General features: G+C 47.8%; 1 long non-coding RNA gene across 1 annotated transcript in view; it reads right to left on the bottom strand.

Annotated features, from left to right (window-relative positions):
* The window catches only part of LOC112952156, a 39,550-nt gene extending 34,282 nt beyond the window's left edge, over window positions 1–5,268 (bottom strand). Inside the window, exons 1-3 of the long non-coding RNA XR_003250335.1 lie at window positions 5,213–5,268; window positions 1,768–1,954; window positions 298–402 (exon numbers count right to left, since the gene is read on the bottom strand). This is a non-coding gene — a long non-coding RNA (uncharacterized LOC112952156). The remainder of the gene's footprint in view (window positions 1–297; window positions 403–1,767; window positions 1,955–5,212) is intronic.
* Window positions 5,269–13,743: the final 8,475 nt, after the last annotated feature.

The following is a 13,743-nucleotide window of genomic DNA, read 5'->3' as shown; positions in this document are numbered from 1 at the left end:
ACTGCTCCCCAGTTTCCACTCAGGCCAGTCCAGCACTAGTTGCTGGGAGCCATCAACTGCATCAGCACATCTCCACGTGGATACCCAGCAGCACTGTACAGGCAGACACAGCCACACACTGGGCTAAGTTCTCCAGTGCAAAGAGGGAGCCACTCATGGGAGTCACAGCAGAGCTAGGAGCAACTAAGACAACAGGACGTGCTCCCTGGCAGGCTCAGTTTGGCACYGTCTGTGCTTTTTCTGGCAGGGCACAGAAAAGCATCTTTGTGCACACTTTGGCACAGAGCCCTTTCCTACCTTCTGGTCTAGAGCTGGCCACGAAGTCCAAGCACATGCTGAGCCCTCCTCTTCCTCGTGGTGCTTTCTGTGTGACGTGTTGCAGAGGCATTAGCAACCCTCGTCCTGGGAAGGGAGGACAAGCAGCTACAGTTCAGCAGGAACTACGGTTGGTGACACATATATTGGGCACAGGAGATGGAGCAGGCAGCCACATGGCAGGGAGATTCTTAGACCATGACCCCAGGGAGAACTGCAGAAGACTCTCCCTCTGCCAGGGGCTACAAGGGGGCTACAAATTTGAGGCCTCAAAACCAGAGGGAAGGATAACACAGGCCCTTCACACCTAGCCCTGGAATGCATAGCTGGAACGATGCAGACCTGGAGACAGATTATACTAAACCAAGGAGCATCATTTCCCCACAGCCAGTCTCAGCACTCTACGTATCTGGCCTCCATCATAACCTCAGCTGAGGAATTCACCCAGTAGCGATGACAGCGCTTTAAGAGGCTGTCACACTGGGAAGAGACAAGGCGGGTTACAGGGACCAGCAAGCCCAGGACCCGGCAGGCTGAGCTCCCAGACCTGCATGTGCAGGATGAGTTCCCAGACCCGCACGTGCAGGTGGGCAGGTCAGCAGCTACAGCACCTGTCTGCCCTGAGCATTCAGTGCGCGGGAGATTTTCCAAAGCTCAGGAATAGGTGGTGCTTGGGAAGCTCTGACCCACAGACCCAGACTCATTACGGAGCTGAGTAGTGAGTTTCTGTCAGGAGCTGACACGAGGAGGCTTTGCAGAACACAGCGGAGCCAGCAAGAAAGTCCATTAAGTCTCGGGCTGCTCTAACTTTCTGCTGACTGCTTTCAGCTTCTCTGTGATGAGCAGGGGGAGGGCAAGGAGATTTGTGAGAACAGGAAGAACCACTGTATTTATCCAGCCTGACACCCCACACAACGGCAGCCAGAGCACTTCAGCTACAACCCCTGCCTTGTGCCAAGTGGTGACACTAATAGGGCAACAGCTGAGCAATTAAAAGTAAAGACAATAAGATATCAGGTCAAAAAGGCACATGGACAAGAGACAGAGAGACCTAATTTTTGCTCATTTGCTTTCATGAGTGGAATATTATCAGATAGTCACTATGCTCAGGAAAAGTGGTATTTTTAAGTCACCACCAATTAGTGCCTCTTCCTCAAGAGGATGGAATCCATCCTCCCGCCTTTTCCTGGACTTTTTTCTTTTTTTTTTTTTTAAACACAGATCAAAAAAAGTGTGTGAAGCCTGAAGTGCGCAGGTCCCTCCACACAGACAGGAAAACTTGCTAAGGCAAGTTCTTTGTACAGCATAAACTCTCATTTTAAAAGTGTTAACAAGCTGTAGGAAAGAAGAGAACATAGTGACTTCTTTAGGGATGCAGGCATGTGGAGAAGCACAGAGAGAGCTCTTGGATCAGGAGGTTAAGAGCAACTTACTGTGGTCTTGGTTACACACCTCTCCAAGAGCGGCAATGAGGATGGTGTGGGAGTGGTTGTCCTGGTTTCAGGGTCACAGGTKTAACTGTTCTGAAATCCTTTCACATGGAATTTTACATCCCCATCTCTGCAGGTTCCGGGCAGTCTCGGGGTCCACAGCTGGTGAGAGGCCGCCGGGGAAGCCAGTCATCTCTTCTAACACGTCACTGCATGGACACATGGCAGGGGAAAAAGCAAGCAGTGAGAAAGAGGACACTCTGCTCTAGCTGGACAGAACCAACATCCCTATCTCACCCCTGTGACCCACTCTCCTAATAAYGTCCTCCAAAATCACACAGGAAAGTCACAGCAAAAAGCCACCACCTGAGCCAATGGCAAGGTCAGGAAGGAAAGCAAGTAAGAGCAGGGGCCAACCAGTAAGCTCAGATGAACTGGAACTCTGACCTCAAATCTGCTGCATCACAGTAATCAAGGCAGGAGGAAAAACAGGGCTGGGAGCTGTGTCCAATCACTGCTTCCACTAAATTAAAAATGTAAATTCTCCATGTAATAGCCTAGCTTGGAGATATCAAGATTAACAGGCAATTAGGAATAATGAAGTAGCAATGACAGCATCGAGAAGCAAACATCTTTGGGAAAGAAAGAGGCTTGGGARGTAGGCACAAACCTCTCTCCCTTCTCCCTCATCAAAGAGGGGGGTGTCAGGTCCCACTCTTGGCGGGCTGCCTATCAAACAGGGGCGTATCACATTTGATCCGGGTTCAGAGCTTTCCTGGCACACTCAAGGGAGACACTGCTGGGAAGGAGGAGTGGGCAAYGTGGCCCACGGGCCTCTGGAATCCTCACAAACACGCGTCCCTAGTGCTACACGTGTGTGCTGTGCAGCTAGATCCTCTGGGGGCTAATAAGGGCTGAGCACACGTGCGTGCTCCTCCTCTTYAGGGTGTTAAGAGTCTCCCTCTGCCACGCGTTCCCATGCAGCTAGCAGGAAGCTAAACCCTCTGAGATCATGGGTCATCAGTGCCAAGGAAACCAATCCAACGGCTCCAAAACCACAAATATATAAATAGGGAGGCAGGGAATAATTGCCTCAGCTCCATGGATGGTCTCAACATCATCACCTTCAAATATCAGGCTAAAAGACATTTTGGCAYGGCCTGGTCCTTCTTGTGCAAGTCAGGGCTGATCTACTTTGGAAATATCTGCAGTCATTCACTACCCCATGCTCGACAGGAATCGCACTTTCCTGCATTGGAATGGAGCTGTGCAGTCATCCCACGTGAACTTCCTGAGAGCCAGGAACTTTAAATGGAGCAGAAACCCAGTATTCAGACAACAACAGCCTAGAGAAGGAAAATGCTAGGAAACACAGGAATCCTGAATCCAGCACTGGATTCACAACAAAACCCCATGGAGACCAGGAAAAATAAAAAACAAGGGAGCAGGGGGAACTCTGAAAAAGGATGCAGAAGAGTTGGTGAGCAGAAGACAGAGCAATGTGGAGACAACTGGGTTACAGGCAATCTTACATCAGTTTATGAAAATATCCCATTAATCTTCATAGCACAATCTTAATTGCAAAATCTTTCATCAGCCTTGTTATTTGTGCACCTGTCACTGGAGACACTCGGAGTTGTTTTGTCGTCATTTCTCACACTAATTAGAGGGGCTTGGGGTGGTTTGCCCGGGTGGGGTGGAGAGGGGGGCTGTTGTTTTTTTAATTGTCCTCAAGCACAGCTCAGACTAATGGTAACACTGCCAATTAGGGTCCCACCCTGCACAGGGCTTGCAAGCCTGCGAGGCACTTTGCAGAGGACTAGAGGGGTTGTTTTAATTAAATACCCCCAGACTAGTAAGGAAATATTTAGAGCAATTTAACAATCTGCTGCAGAGTTGTTAAGCCTCCAATATATGTGCTTAACGTTCATTTGGGTATTTAATAATCTCTCTACTTTATCTAATCCCGTTTAAATTTAAAGAGATGCATCTAAGCCGGTGGAGTAGCTAGTACTTAATAACAGCTGCTGATTATTAAAACACAGTTGAAGTGTCATCACCAGCGTGCGGTCCCTGCAGCAGGTAGGGGACCTGATGCCTGTAAACATATTTCTTTCCCAACAGGGGCCAGCCAGGGACAAGACTCACTGGCTTCATTGCAAGCTTTGCTACCATCACCCTTGTACCCTTAGTTTCCAGCCTGGTTTGCCTCCCAGTGAAAGGCAAGCTGGTGGGCCCAGCTCTTCATCCAACCCCCGAGATAGACATTTATGGAATTAGATAGAGCTACAGGTTACTTATGGCTATTTTCAGACCTCCGGCTGCTCAGTTTGAAGTATTTCTCTTTTTTTTAAATAGAAGATTTTCTATTTTTTATTTTATTTTTTATTTTATTTCTATTTTCTATTTTTTTATTTTTTCTATTTCTATTTTTCTATTTTTTTTCTATTTTTTATTTTCTCAGGTTGCTGAAAGCACATGTTTTGTTCTAATCAGCCAGCTCTTCACAATCTTTCTGTGAGGCCCTCACCTGCAGATGGCCTACAGGGCCCAAAAGACTATATAGAAGGATTTTAGTCTGGATATCCTTAAGTAATTTGTATGTTTCTAGCCTGACCGGCCTGTTCTTAGCAACTCCCTCTACCTCTGTTAGATGCACTGCAATTTCATGCAGCAATTCCCTTTGGTTTGCCTCGGCCTGCTAGAATCATAGCAATTGAAAAAGATCTTCAAGATCATCAAATCCAACTGTAAACCTACCACCACCATGTCCCYGAGTGCCTCATCTACACATTTCATGGAGACTGCTAGGCATGGCAGAATGAAAGAGACAACAGAAACTGTACAGCTTCTGGACATACACAGCACAGAACAGAACTTGGTTCTGATTTCCATCTGCAGGTTTTGCACCTGCAGATAACCCAAACTGGAAGAATAAATAGCAGTGGCTCTGCCTTGGCATGTTGTTTCCAAAAAAAACACCCACTGTTAGGTTGGGTGCGCAGCTCTGTCATCCATGATTGCAACAGCAGATCAGGTGAGGACAGACCTGTTTCCAAAGCATGACCTAGAGTGGGCACACCTGGCACATGGTGTGCCTAACTGCACTGGGTTACTGCTCTAGCCAGGTGCCACAATGCAGAGCCCCACACTGGTAGAACAGGCAGAAGTGCTGTAGTCTCAAATCACAGCATCTAAATCCATGTCTTAAAAATATGGGGCAATGGATTGGAGGGAGCTGTAGTGCGTCCTACCAGGGATTAGAGGAAGCTGTAATAGATCTTCTCCTCTTCTCCAGTCTCACAGGCACCACCACCGCACTTGGAAGTGCTGTGACTTGAAAGAACAATTATGGCACATCTCCAAATGCTGCTGCCACACACAAGGAGAGGCTGTTACAGAACACACAACTCRAACACACAGCTCAACTGGTACAACTTAACTGAGATGAGAGTCAAGCCACCTACCTGATGGGAGTTGTTGAAGGTGCAAAATAGACTCCATTTATCCTAAATGAAATTTAGGATAAAAAAAAGCAGTACACATCAGTCTTTAATCCTGTGAAGCTGAACAGCCAAAACTCTTTTACAAGCATTAATCCACCCATCTATAAAATGCCTTCACTTCCAAAACTAGAAGGTAGCAGCTGTTTAAGAGAAGGAAAATCTCCTCAAATCTCCACTTTAAAACCAGAAGGCACATCTGGAGGAAATCCCCTTGCCKGGTTGAACCAGACAAGCTGTACTCAAGAGCTACAGGCCACAGCGCCTTGAAGGTTTATTGCCAGGATCCTTAACAGGGCTAAGTTCCACACATCTTGTTCAAGCAAGAGCATCTCAGGTGTTCGTTGTAAAGGGCTGATTTTCGTCAGAAGGCTGATGTTCTGTTTTCAAAGAGAAATACACCATTTGGTGAGAATGAGCAGAGAAGTGACACAGTCATGCACACATATTAACAGGAACATGGCCACCTAGTTGCTCCTCATTGACCCAAGAATAGCAGCAAGGCAAAACACGACAGGAGCCTGCAAGAAGGTCAAACACTGYTGCAAACAGAAAGGGAATGGTTGGTCAGACATGTCCACCACAGAGATGTAAGTAACAAGTTTAAAATTGAAGCAAGGAAGACTTAAGTCAGATGTTGGGAAGAAAGGTTAAAAAATATATATTTCATGCTTGTTTTTTTGTTGCTGTTGTTTTTTTTGGAAGCGTTAGAAGAGGTTGAACAACCTCTAGCCCAAAGGGTCTTTTAAAAAAAAAAAAAAATTTACACTAGAAGCTATTTAGAATTTATTGTGGCTTGGGACAGAGAGACAGGCTCACTTGACTTTGGCAATGGTCCTTCTCAACCTTTTCTTCTATGGTCCTATATTATAACAGGAAAAAATGTTGACCACCACCACCCCATAGGCCCTAYCCGCTCCCTTCTTTGGCCTGCTGCAAGGAACTACTCCAAGGATGGCATACTCTATAACTGAGTTAAAGACAGATCAGTCCATATATACTGCCCAGTAGAAGCAGCATGTTGGTCAGCAGGGCTCCTCGGCCATCCGTGGAAGGACTAACTCATGTCACTTCCCCAGTAGAAGAGAACCCAAGTCCTCCTCCCCAAATGAAACCTATAGTGCCACTCCATATTTGAATGACTGAGATGACCAGAGGGGAGCAAACAGAACAGAAATTCATGTTTGTTTGTTCTTTGTTCCTTGTCTCTCAGACACTGGTGTCATTTAGGCTTTTTTGTGGAGGAGATGCATCAACACAGTGACGGATCCTGTCTGGTCCCATCAGCACTGAGGCATCGTGTCCCCAGAGTAACGCGAGAGGACTGCCGTTCCTGCAGGGAAGGCTGCTCAGCAGGAGGTGTCAGCCTGGGAAACACAACAATTGCTTCTCTCCGATCAGTTCAGCGGCACTTGAAAACTCCCCGTGCGGGGCGAGAGACAGAGGAGGCCGGCTCTGTACGCAGAGGTGTGCCAAGGACTCGCACCGAAGGACAGAGAGCAGTCGTCACGACGCCGGCCATCCTGCACGTCACAGGGAAAGGAGCAGGGCTGTTCCAAGTGGCCTCTTCCTTACTGGACTTGTCCTGTGRGGAAGGAAAGGGACTCCTCCTTCCAAGCCCTCCTGTTGGCAGACCCTTCACGCCGTGCTCCCGTGCCATCTCTTTGTATGCGGCGGTGCAGTCACAGATCACAGGATTATTTAGGCCCTTGGAAAACAGAAAGGATGTTGCCGTTTACACTGTGATTTCCTTAATTCTCAGTAAAGCATCCTATTTGCTTCCTCCTCCATAAGTCACCTCTGGTTTAGCAATGTGATAGCAAGTTGAAAGAGATGGCACGAGTTAACGCTCCAGTGCCCTGTAGCAAGCACAGCCTCTGCTGCAGCAGAGAGACTTCACATCCTCTTTCACAAAAGGAACAGAGGACTTGGGATTCTCAGTGGCCATGTGGAAAACGCCTTGTGGAGATTGGCCGTGCTGCTCTCCCTGCCAGTCAGACAGGGATGCAACATGCAGAAAGACAGAGCAATTTGCCAGATATCATGTTCAAGCTGACACCAGCTCTCCAGAGACCCAGGCGCCAGGTCACCCACGCTCACCACCCTGGAGATCCCAGCTGGAGCTATAGGTAGGATTTGTATGACACACAGGAGGAAAGCTGCCTGCAAAACCCATCTCTGCGCTCAGCTTAACAGAAGAATCAAGTTCTGGGCTACTTCTCCATGTAACAAGGTGGGACACACCAATCCAAAGTACACATGTGCTATCATGTCACATTTTCTCTCATTCCTATGCTGTTGAGAACAACCAAGCCTTGCCTTTTGACAGCAGGAGACACCACGATGTGGATCTTCATGAGGTGGAAAGAGTGTGGAGGAGCTGCCTGCAAACAGCAGGCTCAGAGGGGGAAACCAGCAGAGGCAGGCGCAGAGCAAGTGATAATTTCTGTGCTGTGCAATTACTGCTGAGAAGGAGTAAACCTCTGGTGCACAAACCTGCCAACAGTTTACTGCCGACAAGGAAACAAAACCGACAGTTGACACTGGAACAGCTACCGATACCCTATAATCATCTTAAAAATAGACTCTTCACAAACCTGCTTGTTAGTAGTGAGAACATATGCTTTTTTTAAGGGCTGGGGTGGGGGGGAACCCTCTCGGCATCTCCAAAGCAACGTTTGCAGTAGACAGAGCAAGTAGTTGGAGAAACTGAGGTTGAAAGCCCTTTCCCAAGGCTTGGTCTGGCCCTGCTGGACTGCCAGGTCCAGCAAAATTGTGCATTGCTACAGTTTAGGTCCCAGCTTCAAACACACTAGCAGCCCTTTCTTTGGGGAGCCAGCCTATCCCGTCATATCACACACATGGGCTCCACAGGGCTGTTTTCAGCAGCCTATGCCTCCTGCACTGCAGCATAGGGACGCCTGGTGTCCTCACTTGGCCTCGCAGTGTCTTCCTGACCTACTGAGGTCTGAGCACAAGCACWTAAGTGAGAGCTCATCCCACAGCTCACTGTGCAGTGCCCTCCTGAGCTCTGCCTGCTCGTCCCGCTCTTGCCCTCAGGAGCTGTTCCTCCTTCAGCTCCTTCTCACAGGGCTACAGGTCCATGAGTGAAGGTTTCATGAAGCAGGGTCTATATTACCCAGACATTAAGTCATGCCAGRGTGCTGCTCTGCATCTCCAAACTGCCACCACGTATCTCCTGCTCCTCCCAAGTAAGCAGCTCCCAGCTCACGAGCAGACAGCAAGTCTCATCCATTGCCCGAGGCACTCCCCTGCCTCGGGCTCCTCACTAGTGCCCTTCTGCTCTTGGCAGCCCCCAGCATCACCACGGAGGCCAGGGATAGGTGTTCACGTGGACACCGTGACTAAAATTCCTCCCAGCTCTCCAGAAAGGGAACCTTAAGGAGGTATGTGTGTATATGTGTGTGTAAATCACTAGTTTTTGCAAACCAAACCAGTTTTGCTGGATATTCTCCAGTGTTTCTTTTAACTACAGCCCCTAGGAAGCCAGCTATTTTCCCCCAAGCTGGGTTGGATAGAGCAACGCTATCTCTGAGCCAAGTGCCCTCTAGCTTTACTCAAGCCTGATGCACCTTCCATCACTGGATGACAGCACAACCTGGGCTCAGGGATTACAAGGTCCATACTACATCTCGGGAAGTACAAAGCATACGGTATTTCCCCAATGGACAGTACAGCTCAGGACTAATCCAGAGTCCATGAAATCAAAATCTGGTCTACTATGGCTTTTGCTTGACTCCAGCTCATTTCTGCCAAGTGTTCTTGGAGACAGAACAATATTGGTTCAGAAAGGAGAAAGACACAGGCCTGGTTTGTTTCCCACCACATGTGACACACAAAATTTATCCACCCKCAATTTGCTATGCCCTCTGTGCTCAACACATCAACACTGCAGGACAGAGAGGAACAAACATTCCCTTGTAAGTGGATTTCATTTTGGTATTAGCCATTTAGAGATTACATCCATTTCAATTTGGGCAAGGATCCAAGGTTAACATCTCTGCTCTTGTTAACAGTGCTGCAGGGTCTAGTGCCTGCAGAAGCCCAGCAGCTCCGTTTTACATCTTATTTGGGAAAAAAAAATAAYGCATCAAGCCAAGGAGACGGGAAAGGCAAATTCCGAGTGGGGGGGCTATGTGACTATTCTATCTGAAAGTAGTTTGCTAAAGAGCCCTTAGATGCTTGCCACTTTTCTCCTCGTTGTGCCACTCGCGAATACAGGTTCCCCAGCTGTCACTGCACAACCCTAAGGTATTCACTCTGCAGTAAARCTATAAAAAGTTTCCAAAAAGTCAAGGATGGGGAACCTCTGCTGCCAGTAACAACATACAACACAGGGTGACACCCCCATGCAGGGTCACAGCAGCATTCAAAGGCAGGCATTTCTCTAAAATCCATATTTACGCAATCTAGGACTTCAGTGATGTGACTCCACTGCAGTCACATTGGTAGATGAGTTACCAAGGCCCTTCTTGGTCCTTCTGTAGATTGGCCAGCCGGGTTCAGGCTGGCTCTGCTCTCCTCCTACCTCACAGCATCCCCGTGCAGATCACAGCCTGTGCCTGCACACAACAATATGTCAGAATAGCAACTGCACAGGAGCAGCCRACCCAAATCAAGAGGCAGTTCTGCAACAGGGTGACCCAAACTCCCAGTGTCCCCAGGRCAGCTGGCACAGGGCTCCAGCAGCAAGCTGTGAACTGTGATAACAGCTGRTCTTCATCAGCCTCCAGCTACCACAGCGCACCTGAGAAAGCAGGAGAAAGGAGGCACACTCCGGGTGGGGAGGAGCACAGCCCGGGGGGTATAGCTGCTGGTTTATACTGGGAAAGGCTTTGGCCGCASACCAGCACCGCCTGCCGGGAGGCCTGGCTGCACTGCCCAGCGCTGCACCTGGGTGGGCAGACAGAGCCCTCGCCCAGGCCACACGAAGGGCTCTTACTGACGCCTTCCCAGACTAGCTCCCCACAGTCAATACTGCCTGCATGAATTATTAATCAGCGTGTCATTCAGCATCAGAAGCGGATATATCCCCACCACGGAGGGGAGAAGAAAGCTTTTAGCAACACGCTCGTGTCAGCAAGCCCAGGACGAGCTTGCCGGGCACCCTCTCCCCTCCCTGCAGTGCTGCCGGGAGCCGGCAGGAGGGTGTCCGTGGTGGCCCACGTGCTGCCATCTCCAGCAAGGAGCAGCACGCGTCCCACACAGCTCCTCGGCGAGCCCCGGGAGCGCCTCTGCGGTAGCTCAGCACATCCACCTGTCACGCAACCCACTCATTTGGAAAATTATTCTGCTGGAGCATCGCTGAGGACACCTTGCCAATGAAACATCAGACAACATCAGGCACTGTTTACTTGCTCCAGTGCAGATACTACACATTTATTATTTACAGTTTCCAGCGTATTTTTAGAGTTATGTCAATAAGACAGAAAGTTATCAAGTGATCTGTTTGCCGTCAGTCAAAAACTGCCACAATTCCCAGTTTGCCTACGGAACTGGAGAACAAGGGTGTACTATTTCACATGGGCCTGATCCACAGCATGAGAGATTGGAGATGTGAGAGGAATTTGCTTGGATTTGCCAGACCTCAGGCTGTTTGTATTACTTATGTCTCTGCAAAAGAAAGCTCCAAAGGGAGCCAGCTGTGAGGGGTCTTGAGGGAAAGGAAGGCTCCCAAAGTGGTATAATAATGAAGCCTAAAAGATCTCTCCAAGTCCCAAGTGTTCAAAGACCGGGCTGATATTTATAGAGTGCTGCAGCTGTACATAAAACAGAAGTGGAAAAAGGATTAGGCCAAATTGAACAGTTCTTCTCCTGCTCACATTTGGAGTCTGAATGATCAAAATAGGTATGGTGGATGCTACACTGAAAAGACCCTGTTCATTACTCAGTTTGAATGAAGAAAAGTGAAGATGCAGAGCATTTCCCAGGTGGCATTTCTTGCCCCATGACACTTGATGCCTCTACTGAGAACCATAGTGTCCTCATGTGCTACTAGCTACATCTCCCTGAGTCAGGGCCATCCTGGCATCACGGCTGCCCCCGCCCCAGGATGGAGCCCCAGGCTCCTCCGAGCTCTTCACCAAACCCAGAGGCCAGCTCTCCACAGAGCACCCCACCATGAGGAGCCCATCTAGCCYGGCTGAACTTGAGCACGAGCAGGCTAGAGCAGCTGACAAGAATACACTTCAAGTCTTTGAAATTAAGCTTTTATATCTAGAGCTAGAGAAAGCAATTTCAGAGGAAGTCAACTGGGTAGCTTAAGTTCTAGAGTCTTCACCTCAGCCACTGACCAGGCTCTTCCAAAATCAATCACAGCAGACCACTGAGTCCTAACGATGAGCAGCTATCCCAGAGAAGTGTGAGGCRTTGCTCAAGAGCTGAAGTTAGGACACCCACCATGTCTAGCAGCAGTCAGGACAGCTCTCTGCTCTAGAAAGATTATCCTTAGATCCTTCCCCTATCTTCACCTTTTTAGTTATCAAAAGTGCTTTCATAGCTCTGGAAAAGACCAAACCAAAGCATTCAGCCAGATATCTGTAGAAAACCACCAATATTTTTTTAGTAGTTGTGCCTTGATGCAAGTCCCATTCCCAGCAGATGAAAGTTTTAAAATTTGGTTCTTGAAATGCCCCTTTTGCATCAGACTTTACCTGGGCTGGTCCTAGTATTCAACTGGACTCTGCAGTTAGGCAGCAGAAATCTGAATTCTTGGCCAGGTAATGACTGCCAAGGCAGTTGTTTTTATCTTATTCAGTCAACAAGAACATGGAAATCAATTTTTCCCAATCTCAGTTATGGCTAGAAATCCATTCCTTTTAGGCTAGCTACAGGATTAATCTATTGAATGGTTTGCAGGCATTTTGCTGACATACAAACTTTTTGAGAATACATTATGCTTCTCCCCTTCCCAGTACAGCATTACCACTTTTTTTTTTTTAAGCCTTTGTTCAGGAAACCATGAAAGGACGTGGAAATGCATCTCTGTCCTGCAAACACAACTTATGTCTTCAAAGTTGTACACTGCACTTACGTCCCCAGTGTTTGGTTACTTCAAATAAACACAGGCAAAGCACAAGATATGCTAGACACACAGAGCATGTTCTGAGCTGCCTTCACACAGTCAGTACCGAACAAAACTTCAGCAGACACAAATGAAAAAAATCACMTAAGTTTGATCTTCAGTGAAAACTTTGACATAAGCACTTGCCAATCTAGCAACCAGTTGAACTCTCCTGTCTCATCAGCTGCCTTCACAACATCCTCAGGACATGCATRTAAAAAGCCATCTTATGTTCTTTACGATGATATATATTTTTAGCACAACAGTTGGCCATGGATCATTCTCTCCTCACAGAAGACTGAGGACCTAATCACTGTCATCCTTACTTTGATCTCCAGAAAGTTTCTTGCTCTGGAAGAGTGTTAATTTTAATGAAACAGCTAAATGATCTTTTTTAACCGCTTTTGCAGGCATGGAAATAAAGGCAAGTTTTCCTTTGTTGTCAGCATAAGGCTGATAAACCTCAACCTTCCTCCTGCAGGAATTATATCCTCAACATTAGAACATTTTCAACTCACCAACAGTTTTTCTTTCCCCACCCAAATCAAGCGATACATTGCCCTGAGTTCCAGCACCTGCACTTTACTGGCATGACAAGAACTAAATTTCCATTTGCCATCCTTTCAGGTTTTCCACACTCAGTCTCCAAATGTCAGGATTGTTTGTACAAGCTTCCACARGGGATGAATTTCAGGCCAACAGCCAAGATGTGTTTTAAAATGTTCTTAACAAAATTTGATCTGGGGCAGAAGTAGCAAAATGTTTTKGGGAGAACAGACACAATAAAGCAATTATATTCCATGCAACAGGACAGCAGAAAGTGAATGCATCTACCTCACCACAGCTGATATTTCTTCCTCCAGCAACCCRAGTCCAACAGACTGTGCAGATCTATTTCCTGTCATCGTGCAGGGCACTATAGGTATTTCTAATTCCAATTTTTTTTCTCCACGTTATAATGGGATATCCTGGCCAGGAGGGACATACCTAGTTGTAAAGATATGGCAGCCTTGCTTGCTCACCTGCAGATGGGAGATACCACATAGGGCCACTGGCAGCGAGCAGAGCTCCTCCAGAGCCAGCCCCAGCTGGACTCTGCTTTGTGCTGTTACCTTGGGCACACCTAATCCTGACTCTTCCATGGGTGCTACTAACACACAGCCACCAAGASGAGACATTCAGCACCTGTACAAGAGAGCTGCCACCTCACTTGCCAAGGAAGGACCCAAAACCTCCCCTTCTTGCAAACAAGGTCCTTTCTCTGCCTCAAAATTGCAAGCACAAATGCAAAGTGAACAAGATGAGAGCGGCAGCATTTGCCAAGCAGCCATTTCTGTTAGTAGTTAATCCCCGCTCCGAAGTAGCGCCTCATGCCTATCTCTGCACACTTTGTCTTCAGGCCTTTCCCCAC

Source organism: Nothoprocta perdicaria, unplaced genomic scaffold (genome assembly GCF_003342845.1).
Source record: "Nothoprocta perdicaria isolate Ctin4 unplaced genomic scaffold, notPer1 scaffold_392, whole genome shotgun sequence".
Classification (NCBI taxonomy): Eukaryota; Metazoa; Chordata; class Aves; order Tinamiformes; family Tinamidae; genus Nothoprocta; species Nothoprocta perdicaria.
The sequence above is the reverse complement of the archived record's forward strand: the minus strand, read 5'-3'. Positions and strand labels throughout refer to the sequence as shown.